Here is a 14,745-nt window from a genome sequence, read left to right as displayed (position 1 = left end):
GGTAGAAATCCATGTGTCTTGAAGCTGATAGGCCTAAAGTATGTTCTCAACATTGCACAATCCTGCAGTACATGCATCAAATGTGCAATGTGCGAATGTCACTATGAATTCACTCATTGCAGATTAGGCAATTTGGTTGCAATGCCACTATAGTGGGGATGGGGAATAATTGCCTATCCCCATTGTAGTGCACACTAGGAGTTCATATATCACAGTAGGGGGGTTGTGGGGGGCCCAGCCCCACAGGTGGGGTGCAGGGAGTCATGCCACCCACCATTACAATATGTATTCCAACTTGCAGTTTGAGTGTCAGTGAAGGTGTCTTTAGAACTGCAGTTCTTTTAACTGAGGTGCAGTAAGAAATGATGGGTTAGTCATTTTGGTTTGCAGAAAGGGCCGTTCGAAGGAATGATTGTCCCCTGTCAAAGGCGAACACATATATATCAATATAGGCATATATGGACATACATCTGTTGATGGAACTGGGAATGTAACCACAACATATATGTCCACATGCACCATTGATGGGTTTGAGAGACCCAAACAACATACATCTGGCATGGATAGGTATCCCCCCCAGCCAAATACATCTGGCCTGCAATACAATACCAACCTTAGCAGATCCCATAAACAGGACCCTATACAACAAGGGAAGTACATGTTAACAGTACTCCATCCCACCTGTAGGATGTAAGGCTGGCATTACTAACATATCATGCAGTACAGTCAAGTGACATGTCATGCTTGGGGGAACCCCCTGGGCAGGTGCAGTAAGTAGCTGGGATCCCTCATACAATCCAATAGCCCTACACCTGACAATGGTTTCACCAATGTTGGCAATGACATCCACAAACCTACCATGTCAGCTGGGAACTACCACCCAGTAGCCTGATGACCGTGGTCTGCAGAGACATGGAACATTCCAACAATGGCTAATGTCACTGGTTATCTCAACACATGGGACCTGTCCAATGTTGGACTTGTCAAAGGCAGAGAATACAACCTGAACCTGGTATACCTCCTTAACCCAATCATGACAGGTGTTCATAGGTTCATAGGTTCATACTAGGCCATCTGCCCTAGGGCATTTATAAGCCTAGCCAGAGTGTGTGTGGCTTTCACCACCCCTTAGGATGAGAATACTATACCCATTAGTTTGCTGTGCCTCTGTCCAGCAGTGATACAGAGATGATTCTCGGGGTAAACCTACGATCTCCCATCCACTCGTCAAGATTTCTCTTGAACAGAGTCAGTGAGGGGCTCTGCCTCACATGGACTGGGATTCTGTTCCATAGTGTAGGGTGTCTCTGGGGGATGAATCTGTCCCTGCAGCACGTCCTATTTATATCCATGTTGAGGTTTAAGTCTCTTGCTCTCGTGGCTCTGGTGGATTTGGATTTTTTGAGGTGGAGCATGTCCATTAATTCCGGGTTGGACATGGCCTTGTATGTCAGGCACAGATCACCTCTGAGCAGACGGTATGCGACTGAATAGAGCTGGAGTTTCTTCAGTCGGGCATCGTATGACATATATTTGAGCCCCTTTATCCTTTTGGTGAGGAACTTTTGGGGTCTTTCCAACTGCTGCAGGTGTCGGGTAAGGTACATTCCGAATGGGCGTTGTACTCAATCATTGGTCTGATAAGTGAAGAGTACAGGGGTACAATGACCTCTCCTGATCTGGATGTGAATCCCTTCATGATCAGGTGGGCAATGTAGAAGGTCTTCCTAACCACTTTGGCAATGTGAGTGTCAAGAGAGGTTACTGTCGACTTGGGTCCCCAGGTCCCTGATAACTTCTTCCGTGTTTAATGGATTACCACCTATGTGGTAATTAGGGGTTACTGTTTTTCCCAAAGGGTATGACTATACATTTTTGGCATTTAGCTTAAGGCCATGGCTCTGGCACCAGTTATCCATTTCTATGAGACCTTTCTGGAGGATGTCTGTGTCTGATGGAGTGTCAATTATGGTGCCCAGTTTGCAGTCATCTGCAAATTTTGTCAGCCACAATCCCCTATGTTTGCCTGCACTTCAGAAAAATAAATGCCGAACAAGAGGGGGCCCAGGACTGAGCCCTGTGGGACACCGCTCATGACCGGCTTAGAGTCTGACATGGCACCAGCAACTCTAACCCTGTGTGTTCTGTCCTTGAGCCAGTTTGCAACCGATCTTGTGACATATGGGTTTACATCTAAGCTGGTGAGCTTTTCTATGATGCCCGAGTGGGGTATTGTGTGAGCGCTTTTGCTAGGTCAAGGTAGGCTGTGTGAACTGCCTTACCCTCATCAATGGCCTTAGAGACTGTTTCGAAAAAGTTGACCAAGTTCAAGAGGCAGGATCTGCCCTTGACAAAGCCAAATTGGGTAGGATCCAGTGTCTGTAGGTCCCCAATGTCTTTATTTATGAGTTCCATTATGATCCTCTCCATAGCTTTGCAGACAAGGCTCGTCAAGCTTATGGGGTGGTAATTTCCAGGGTCCGTAGAAGCACCGCCTTTGTGGAGTGGGACCACAGTTGCCGTACGCCATTCTTTGGGTATGTATCCTGTAGTAAGGCTAAGATTAAACAGCAGCCTTATGTGTGGGTTTAATTCCTCATTGAGTTCGTGTAGCACACAGCCGGGGACACCGTCCGGTCCCATTGATGCTGTGTTTTTTGCTTTAGAGAGAGCAGCTCTCACCTGGGTATCTGAGATGTTTGGAAGGCTAGACTCTGGTAGGATAGATATTTCTCCTTTTGGGGGGGAGGGAGGGGAGAAATTTGCACTGAACCTGTCTGCCAGTATGTTGGCAATGTCTGTGGGTTCAGTGATTTTTTTATCATTTTGGACTAATTCTGAGCATATCTGGGAGTTTCCACCCAGGTTTCTAACATAGCTAAAGAAGGCTTTATGATTGTCTTTTGTGTCATTAGGTGTAGATGAGGGTTAGGAGGTGCACAATGCCTATGTAGATCATAGCAGGCTTTTATACACCATCTTGCTTGTAGGAATGTGTGTAGTTGTTACGGGCTCTACCTCCGTTCACAGGATATGTTTCCACCAGGACTGCTTGGCATATGGCAGCATACCACAGGTACCAACCCATGGGCATACAGTACTTCACAGGTCATAGATGTGTCAATGCCCTCCTCCACACTGTTGAGGTGTGCATCACTACTGGGTTTGCTATAACTCACTGGGTGTGAGTGTTGTGGACATGACTGCCATAATTGCAGTTACTGTTGCATCTATCCCCCCACATAGCTGTCTGTAATACCGTACAGTGTATGTAATCAGGATGTTAGTTGTTGTCTACACCATTCACAGTAGTTGAGCGCCTCACACCCTCCTAAAGGTAGGGCTATGCCACTGGCATTGGCACACGCATGTTACTTATGTGAGGACTGCAGTAGAGTGGGGAGAGGGGCATACACCTTGCTGTTAGCATGTTCAATGTCATCCACATTGCAGACTGCATATATAGCACTGTGTGGTTGTGCCTATCCTGTCTTGGTGGGATTACATGTGCAACAGATGTGTTACCTGCATGGGGACATACCTCCATGTGTACAATCCTGTACCTGTACTGCATCCTAACCAAAGGCACTGTGTGTTGTACCCAGCCATGGCATGTGTACCACCCACTACACTTACTGCTGTCCACTGTAAAAGACCTGCTGACACCACTATACCCATCATCCATGTGGCACATGGACAACCACAACACAATCTGAACAGATACTGGTGACAATAATATAACATTGTTAAGTGAAGCTATGATGCATCATGGCTGCACAGCTACACCTTCCAAAATACTAGCATTTCACTTTACTGCTGACAACATGCTACACATCATTCCATTGCTACACTGTTGTACAGTCACCCTATGCATCAGATCCATGTTAGCCTGTCCCTGCATCGATATTACGAATGTCAGGTAGTAGTGGCACAGGTATCATTATATGCACAGGGTGTGTTGTTGGTTTGCCAGAGGCCTAGGCTGAGCCATACAATTGACAACATATGTGTGTGTGTGTGTGTGTGTGTGTGTGTGTGTGTGTGTGTGTGTGTGTCTGTGTACGTGTGCGTGTGTGTGTGTGTGTGTGTGTGTGTGTGTGTCTGTGAGTGTGTGTGAGTGTGTGTGAGAGGGGGCTAAGTATTGTTATGGGCCACTGGTGATGTCGTGTGTGCAGGTATGTGGTTGCCTTAGGTTCATTGTTTATGTGTGTGTGTCTGCATGCACACAGCTCCTCCTTGTGGCTGCCCTATACAGGGAATTGTGGGGCAGTTGCAGACTTTACCTGGCAGGGTTTGCAGTTCACTGTCTTCGGCCACGGACATGGGACCTGTGCCTGGCAGGGGTGCTACAGGCAGTATCAGGTACAGAGCCAGACTGAGTACTGTCCCCCAAGTTTGACAGACATCCACTGGATCCAGGTCCCTCCTGGGACTGGCCAGGGCAATGTGCACGTGGTCTGCTATGACGAGTTGTGGACAACCCCCCCCCCCACAGTGCTGGGGCTGGTACTGCCACTACAGGAGCGGCTGTGACTGAACATCCACGGCGACCTCCAGCTGCTGGTGTTGCTGGCATATGTCCACATGGCCATCACAACCGTCTCACCCTGTCCTGATGCATGGACATGACATTTTAGATGAGTTCCAATGTCTCACCCCACCGTCTATCCATGACCTCGGTGTAATTACAGATGGCACCTGCTAGGTCATGGATGCTGTCAGTTACAGAAGTGTAATGCGCCCTCTGCACCCTTAGACCCTGCCTGGTGTACTGTTCCATTCATGCCTGTACCTCCATGACAGTCTGGAACATGCGTGTGGTTGAAATAGATGCTGCACGTCTGCCAGGGGCATGATGACCAGCAGTGCTCCTATGAGCACCCCTGCATATCTGCCTATATGACACCGCACCAGACATCTGGCTATGGCTGCTGTATCCTGACACACATGCCATAGATACCACACTGTCCTAGCCCATGCCAACCATAGGCTGTCCCTCAGCTAAGGCCAATGATGATGAGGTGTGTAGAGGCAATGTGACTGTGTGCATGGATAGTGTGGATACACGTGGGTTGTCAATTGCTGTCCCAGCTGCAGCCCCTGCTGACCTTTCCTGTGCCTCAACACACCTATCTTCATGGTCACTGTCTGTATCAGTGACATCAGATTCCCTGCAGGGGGGAACCCAGCCCCACCTCGCCACCTGTGAGGGAAAAACAGGGAACAGACTGTAAGACCTGTACAACACTGCTAAACAGTAAATACACACACACACACGTGTGCAGACATGGCCACACCCACAGACATACACACATGCAGTCGACATACATGGCAACCCATACACTACACCAGATAGCACCTACAGACAGCTCTCGCAACCCCAAAACACACACAATACCAGGCGATGGTGCAGTTCAGTATCACACACATACCTGTAATTACACACATGTCAGCATGCAGGACATGTGGGGCTGAACAGCATGCAGTGCAACTGTAGTCAATCCCTGTTACCAACATTATACATGGCTGTGATGCATGGCTTCTGTTTGTAGGTGATGTCCCTTCCCATAGATCCCACTGCACCCATGTTCACAGCATTGCTGTGCATCTGTTCAGCACCCTGGCATGTTCTGTGCACCATACCTCATGGGTGTACACACCATTGCAGAATGTGTCTCTGTGTGTCAGGTGTGTTTCCACTGCTGCTCACAGCCTGTGTGTGTTCCTGGATCACGTGTGGATACGTGTTTAGTGACTGCTTGATGTGTATTAACATATGTCATCATCAGTGGTGCATGTATGAGTGGTAAATTACTATTAGACCAGCCACAGAGACAATGTACTGTATCTATGGTAAGTGTAGAGACCATTATTCACCATGATTTGGCCCTGGCTGATATTGCCTGTGGCACATATGTTCATAGGTGAGTACTGGTCTATTGGTCCTGGGGCCTACATAAGTCTAGCCACAGGGGTTCCCTGCCATGCACCACCTACTAATGTTATTCCCCTGTGCCCCTGTCAGGATGTGGCACACACATGCTACCCAGGGTGTATTTTCCATTCCCCATCCAATTGCCAAGTGTTTCTGTCAAGAGGGCCAATGAGTAGCATTGCCTGACATGTGTGGGTAGTCTGTTCCAGAGTGTGGTGATTCCCCAGGACAGGGCCCTATCCCTCCAGTATGTTCTGTGTGATGTGTTGATTAGGTTTAGGACCCTGGAGTGTGTGTTAGCAGAGGGAGTGGGATGTCGTTATATGTAGCATGTTCAACTGCTCTGTGTATGACAGAGCTGTGTATGTTGGGCAGATGTCAGCTGTGCCTGGACAATGTGCACTGAAGTGTAGCCACAGTTGTCTGAGATGGACTGTGCATTGCATGTGTTTGAGGCTGGTAATCCCATTAGTGAGGTGTGTGCTGTGTCAGTGCACATGTACAGCATGCATTATGGGTAGGTGTGTTGGATGTGTAAATGGCCTACACCTTAGCTATGACATGCACAGTGAATTGCCAAGCATAACCTTAAACCGTACTCACCGGCATCCGACCACTGCCTTGCTGGTATCCCAGAGGTACCTACATTGACATGGGATAGAGTTGATGTTAGTGGCCACAGCTGTGGCATTGTACAGGGTGGCTGCAATATTACAGTACAACAACAACAGCTGAAGTCCACAATACTACAGTTTAAGCATTACTGCTTATCGGTACTATACAGCAACATACCCCACATCTCACATATGCATGGTCTACCTGTACAGATGCATATACTACAGTAGTCTACTGATATGCCCTGGAACTTTACCTGCATGCTCAATGTGTGGTGTGTGAATAGCACCCACCTCCATGACCGTATAGGTCTGGAGCTCTTGCTGGCAGGCAGGTGCTACCAGGCTGATGGACAGCTCCTCCACTCTGGTGAAGGGGGGGATGGATGTTATGCCCCCCTCCATGTTGTAAGGTCATCACCCTGCATGGCAGCAGCACAATGATGTACTTGTCGGAGCAGGTCACTACAATGGTGGTGGACCTGCTCATAAGTTCGGCTATGCATCCCCACCTCATTCAGCCTAAAGACCACATCAGTCCACATGACTGTTCTCTCCTGCTGGTCCATGCTTGCCCATGAGAACAGCAGCTGATAGTTGTGAATGATGCTGACGATGATGATCTCCTCCTCAGCGGTACTGTATGTGGGGTTTCATGGGTGTGCCATACTCCCTGAAAGACATAATGGTGGAAATATGTCTGAGCAACTCATATATCATAATAGAATACACTTCACAAAAGCGTTGTGACAACTGAATAATGTAGTAAATTAACTCTCAAAAATGCTGGATTCCTTAGAAGAAAAACAGGCACCAACAAGGTTAAAAATCCATTGGTTTAATGGATAAAATGTTCAGATTTAGCGCTTTCATCCACTATAGTGTGGACTCCCTCAGAATATCTTAATTCATTCAATCAAACATTTAAATACTACTTTAGGTGCCAAAATCCCTTCATTTAAAGAGAAATGCACTTTTCATATATACATTGAAATTACTTAAAAAAAACTACATAAAAACCTACATAAGCAAACTGCTCTTAATTAAATAATAATCTGTTCAAGATATCCTAAACATAAGTAGTTGTGCAATGTGTTGTGCTACATATATTGTAAATACATTAAACTAACTCTTATATCTAATAAAACCATTTTATAAACAGCATTTTTGAGCGTTAATTTATTACATAATACAATGCACATATCAGTCTCCTGCCACTATATCAGCTCCAACATAATGTTCACACTACGCTAGTGGTATGTGTCCGGTATGTGTACCATTGGGCCATATATTGTATTGTACAACACTTTCTGCTATGTAGTTATAGACATGCTACCTGTGGGAACACTAGAGCTGCAGAGCTGTTACAAGGTATTTCACCTGCATGCCAGTGTCACTGCCACTATGTTTCCACATATGCATGTGGTAGGCCTGCTATGTGATTGCTACACATCTGCCATTCTGTAGTATTGGGGATATCTATGCATGCTGTTGGACATATTCTGGCATTGTATGGACTATTACAGCCCACATATATTTCATGACAGTTACACACCAGTATGTGTAGGGGTTATTTGCCAGCAGGAACACCACTCCAATCTAATGTGCACATGTTACCAGTCCACATCACATCTGTGGCCCACCATGATACCTCATTATCTACTGTTCCATCACTACCTTCATGTGGAACCACCTCAGGGGATGGTGTTCCCCCCATGGAGCACACACAGACATGTGTCTGTCATCCAGGTAGGTTGCAGGTACTGGGCATAGGGAGGTCCACAGTGTCATGGGATATGTGCTACATCACCTGGAGGCATGCAGTACACAACACAAGGTTTAACATGCATGTCCCTCCTGCCCAGCGCACAGCCCAGGAATCTTAATGTCCATGTAGATGCTGTCGTGACTGTCCATGGGTGGGCACCATGTTCCCTTTGTTCCCATGTGGGGGCTCAATTGCCTCCACATTCTAAATGTAACTACTCGTCCACAGTGTTTAACCACCACATATACCAGCCCTGTATGCTGCCTTGTTTGTCACCCAACCAGACCTACATACCAATATGTGCCTAATACCCTTCACCAACATATATATCTCACCATCCCTTACAATTGCAATGTGTTCCCAACATGGTTTACACACCTCACCCCACACTCCATCTTGCAGCCATGTACTGGTGGGTAGGTATGTTGTATATTGATGTGTGATGTTCTCTCACACATGTCATGACAGGGGAAATGTACTGACATGTCTATATATATATATATATATATATATATATATATATATATTTTTTTTTAATCTATATATATATATATATATATATATATATATATATATATATATATAAATGTCGACATACACACACACATATATTTGTCTGTATATATATATATATATATATATATATATATATATATATATATATATATGTCTGTATATATACACTTGTGCATATATGTGTAAATATCATTTTGTGTTGTTTATATACCTATATAAATGTATAACTGTCCAAGGTTCTGTATACATACACAGCTGTGAATATGTATCACACATATATGTATCTGTATGTGGGGTGCATACGAACATCTGGACCACACTCATGTACCCACTTTACTTCACAGCTGAACTGTTCTGCCTTGCTACAACACAGACAGGTGTCACATGTGAACACAGACTAACATTAAAGGGGTATATATAGTGACAAACTTTATATAAGCATATTAAACTGCTATGGCAGTCGGGCATGCTATGCTGCACTTTAACATGACTGTCCTGCAGGTGGTGTGGTCTCTCACCCATGTGTATGTCATGGCAGTATTAATACCCCCACCAGCCGTTGGCCACAGTAATTTACAGAACACAGATATCATGGGGCACATCTTTGCCATTTACTGCTGGTCTGCACATTTGACAGGTATGTCCTACTGCCCATAGTGACTGATACTACTGTCCAGTGCAGTTGTTGAGCACAATATCATTACAGGAATAAGTACAGATGACACATATACATCCTTTCACAGTATGCATCCTATTATTCTATGCCATATACTACATGCCAGTAAATGCACATCTGTTTATTTTGTTTCTGCTGTAATACAACCCTGAGGTTTGTGAACTTTCTTGATTTGTTTCCTCTCTCTCTCTCTCTCTCTCTCTCTCTCTCTCTCAGTCTCTCCAGTAGAGTGATTGAGCTGGTATGAATAGATTGCCGCAAGCTTTTGTTGGGATTGCACATAATCAGGTGGTGGTTTCTGTACCAGTCAGTGTACACCAGTTGCTAATTGCATGCAGCCTACTGTGTAGTATTTCAGATAACTACTGCCACGGCAACCCTGTACTATAAAGTGCTGCCTTCTGTGGGCATTGTCCCTTCACCTTTACAGTATGGATGACATCCTTCCCGTGTATAGATATCAGTGTTACAGACAACAGGTAGCAATACCTCTTACAGCAGAACCTGCAGACACAGGCCAAATCCACATTTGGGTAAGGTTCCAGACCTACAGACAGCATGAGTAGTGTTGTGTGCAATGTATCTTGCTGTTCTTACAGGGTTTCTGTTTACATGGTACTTTTTCATGAAATGTTGTCTGTCTACATAGCTCTCAACTGTGGTCCTATCCGTATGATACCAGGGGGATTGGCTGTTAGGTTTTGTCTGTGCACCACACAGCTATTGTCCCAAATATATCTGTGGCATTCTGTCTGTTGAGTGCTATCAGTACATGGCTACATCCATTTGTATTTCAATGTCGTATCCCTGCATAAGAGTATGCTACAACGAATCCTGTAACACCAGCAATTTCCAGGGTAACAGCAATAATGCAAATATGGCCCTATGTTCCTGCCTCTGTCCACCACATATATGCCAGTCTTTGTCCTCCACATATATGCCAGTCTTTGTCCTGCTGTGATACAGGAAGGGTTGTTAGGTGATGGCCCATCATTATTTACCGCTAGCATTACTGCTATCATCCCAGTCATATCCTGGACTCCCACACCAACTGTTGGGCCATGTCCAAATATATGGGGGCAACAGCTGGAGAACACATATGTGCCCTTGTGCATTCCATAGATAAGTGTGTGGTACACAGTGTTCCTTGCCCTTGTACAGCCTTTTATAGTGGGGGGGGGGGGGTTCTATGCCATTAATCTAGGCTATGGCACCTTTTCAGTGATATAACTGTTAAGAAGAGGGTCATTCAATGTGATAGTGAGATGTTAGGTTAAGCAATGTTATGTACAAGATATTGTGACATTAACACAAATGCTATGTTTCCCCCTAGGGCTTGACTACAGGGTGTAATTCGAGGCTGCTGAACTACCTCTGTAATTGTTTATTGTTACGTATCCTGAAGGCAAATCCTGTTCCTACTGTTGTACTAATTGAAGGCCTTGGCCTGGAATGCATAGTATGGTATATATACACATTGCTTGCATCTACTGTTTTGTGTGGGCCTTGCATTCATGACTGAGTACATATTTCAAACCTTATGTGGTGTCAGTACTGGCATACATTATTGTATAGTACAGGAATAAAGGTTATCTGTGTATGCATACCTGTGTGTTGTGTCATCTCCTTTGAATTGTGGGTGGTTATATGTTTAATGTCAGTATGCTCATTTGTAGGAATGGTTGTCAAAATACACATTTCACAGGTGCCAGTTGAAGGGCTTGTAGCTGAGACATATACATTGCACCCAGTACTTCCATACTACGTCTACATATGTATAGCTACTGATACCTTTTGTGTGTGTATATGTGTATGCACCTGTATATATGTATATATATATATATATATATATATATATATATATATATATATATATATATATACATATCTCATATGGCTATATATATATATATATATATATATATATATATATATATATATATATATATGTATACATATATATATATATGTATACATATGAACATATGTATGTGTCTATATACAACTGCCATTATATGATTATTTGGAGCCATACATTAATATATATATCTACATATAGCTGTCTATCTGTCTACATTTACAGATATATATCTGTCCATATGTCCATGCATGTTCAACTCATATTTTGGCCTGTTCCTCATTCACTTGGCATTTTCATGGATGACTGCAACATTGAAGTCAGTAACTAGTGGCAACACTTTTGTGTTTCAGACTTCATCTCCTACATATGTGTTCTAATACATATAACTGTGTAAATAGCAACATTTTAACGGTATAAGAGCATTAGTTGACATATATCCCTATTTGTACCCACAGTGTGGCATACTTTGTCCAGACTTCTTGCATTAACAGGTTATGTGGTGCGATAATAATACATTTCCTGTACTGTTGACTGATTGTGCTGTATGATATGTTTGTGAAAACTTCATGTTACATATATCTGCCATGGTTTAGTGGCAAATCTCTTTGTGTATGGAGTACAGGGTACTGGACTCGAGCCTTGGAGATGCAGTTTATTTTGTTGCTGAGCAGAACAAGGGATGTTGGCTACAGAGTGATTGAGGCACTTTTAAGCAGTTGTAAGTAAGTTTGTGTGGGTTTGTGCTGAGCTAAGCAATGCCTACACAGGTTAAGCAATTCAGCAGCTAGCTGAATATAAGAAAATGTAACCAGACTTTATCAGTGCTTACCTCTATTCAAACCTGTGCAAACCCGAGTACAACTGCTTTAAAGTGCCTTAATCACTCTGTATGCATCGGCCCTTGTTCTGTCTAGCAAGAAAATGAACAACCATGCAAACCACAACCAAAGTGATTGACCTCTAAGCCATCTCCGATATACATAACCTGCTGTATTCACAAGCATAACATCCAGCCAAATCATTCAACAATGCAGAGAATGTATTCCAACATGTAGATGTATGTGTGTGTGAAAATATGTTAATGTCTAAACAGTTACAACATACTGATATATGTATTTATAGATATATATATATATATATATATATATATATATATATATATATATATGTAAGCAGATATTTATATCTATATAGGTATATACAGACATACATCTGTAGATAAAGTGAGAACATAGCAGAAACATATATATCCACATGTCTCATTAATGGGGTTGACAAGCACAAACAACATATGTCATGCATGAATAGGTATCGGGCTGGCGGTCTGCCGCGAGGTGAGCTACCGCCTGTCCCAGCCCCTGCCTCTCGGCGCTCCCTCGATGCTCTTAACTGAGTGTCCTGGGGGTCCAAAACTTTTAATCCCTTATAACAACCTAAACACTCTTCGCTCTTCCAGTAAACTTATGGCTACTATAACAAAGACTAATAATTCTGCTGGTGACTCTATTCAATAATACTGTAGGAAGGAACTGGAATCTGCTTCCTAGCGATATAACACTTACCACATCTCTGCCTCTCTTCAAACATAAAATCAAAGATTACTTCCAAAGCCACTGGCTCTGTTCCTGTACTAAACCTGATTAATCTTTTACCTCTTCTGCGCTTTCCTACTACTTTACTTTCTCTCTCTCTTTTCTGAGTCTTCTTCAGTCTATCTCCTTTTAGAGTTTTTTTTTGTTTCTTCTTTCCTCTATGCTAATCTCTCTCAACTTTCCCTTCTCTTTTCTTAAACTCCTTCCCTTCCTCCTCTCCTACTATAGTGCTTCTCTTTCTCCTTTTGTTACTAAGATTAGTTCTATATAATATTATGTCAATTTTGCTCTCTGTTTTGTGCCTTGTTCTTGATGTTATTACAGCTAATTAATGTTATTCTTAGAAATGTGATTCTCTTCATGTGTATATCTGTTAGTGGGTACTATATATATATTTTTTATTATTTGTCTTTTCATCTATGATGATTTGTCCATTTGCTTGTTTAGTTTAACTTTTTTGGTTAAAATTTGTGTGAAGCTTTTCTCCCCGGGCCTCTACTGAAAATGGAAATGTATCCAGCTAGACTAGCCCGGTCAACAAATGTAAAATAAAAAATATTCTCCCCCCCCCACAGCCAAACACAGCTGCCCTGCAATACACTCCCAACTGTTGCAGATCCCATAACCAGAACATTACACAGCAAGGGCACAAGATGTTAACAGTACTCCACCCCACCTGTCTGATGTCAGGCTGGTATCAGTAACATATCATGCAGTACAGTCAGGCTCATAATGAGTCCCATTTTGCAGTCATATGTTACCTTTGTTAGCCAGAGTCCCGCACTGTTGGCCTGTACTTCAGAGATGTAGATGCCAAACAACAGTGGTCCCAAGACTGAACCCTGAGGCACTCCACTTGTCACATGTCTAGGGATGAATTTGGAGTTAGTTACACCTACAGTTTGGGTTCTGTCAGTAAGCCATGTAGCATGTGGCATAGGTATGTATGGCCGGATTAGTATGTTAATCTATGTTTCCAGACTGGGGGGTGATGGTGAAGGGCCTGTAGAGCCTGCTATCTATGCAGGTACATGTGTATTCCCACATAGGAAATATAGCCCAGTGTTGAGTCAGTCTGCCTGTAGCCTGTACTGTGCTTTGTTACATGCCTAGCAGCTTACTGTACTTATCCAGTGAGATGTCACATCCAGATACTTGCCAGATGTACTGCTGCCTGGCCACCATAACAGTCATGTATGTCAGACAACACAAGGGGATGCTGTTCAGATGTATTTCAGTAACTACTGGATAGTATGTGGCCATGGCAACTCTGTACCAGCAGTTATTAAGTGTCAGGACAAACAGGGGTGTATGAATGCATAAGCTATGGGGGCAAATGCATATCAGTATGTATGTGTTATACCCATCTACATAGCTGTTAACTTCCACTTGATAGGCCTGGTCCACATGTCTTGCATGAGGGGTTCTGTGTATACCTCTGGACTGATCCGAGTGTGTCTTACTGTCCACATATATTGGCCATATCACAGCTGTAGTCCACAGGGGCGTTACTGTGCTAGCAGTGGTACTGTACTATGATGACCTTAGGATGTCTTTAAATAGCCAATGACGCACACTTTAACAGCAGATGTGGCCTCCCACACACACTATTTCTGTGAAGACATTCCCAATTACAGTAGCAATAGTCTACAAATATACTTGCACTACATATGTGACATCCACTTGCACTGAGAGGTTGGGACTATTGGGGCTGAAGTAGTGCTTCACTCCATGTACAGGACATATGGTGAACATATATGTATATATAAGTATACATATATCC

Source organism: Protopterus annectens, chromosome 6.part1 (assembly GCF_019279795.1).
Source record: "Protopterus annectens isolate FY-2018-M chromosome 6.part1, PAN1.0, whole genome shotgun sequence".
In the NCBI taxonomy this organism is placed as follows: domain Eukaryota; kingdom Metazoa; phylum Chordata; order Ceratodontiformes; family Protopteridae; genus Protopterus; species Protopterus annectens.
This window is presented reverse-complemented; position numbering follows the sequence as displayed.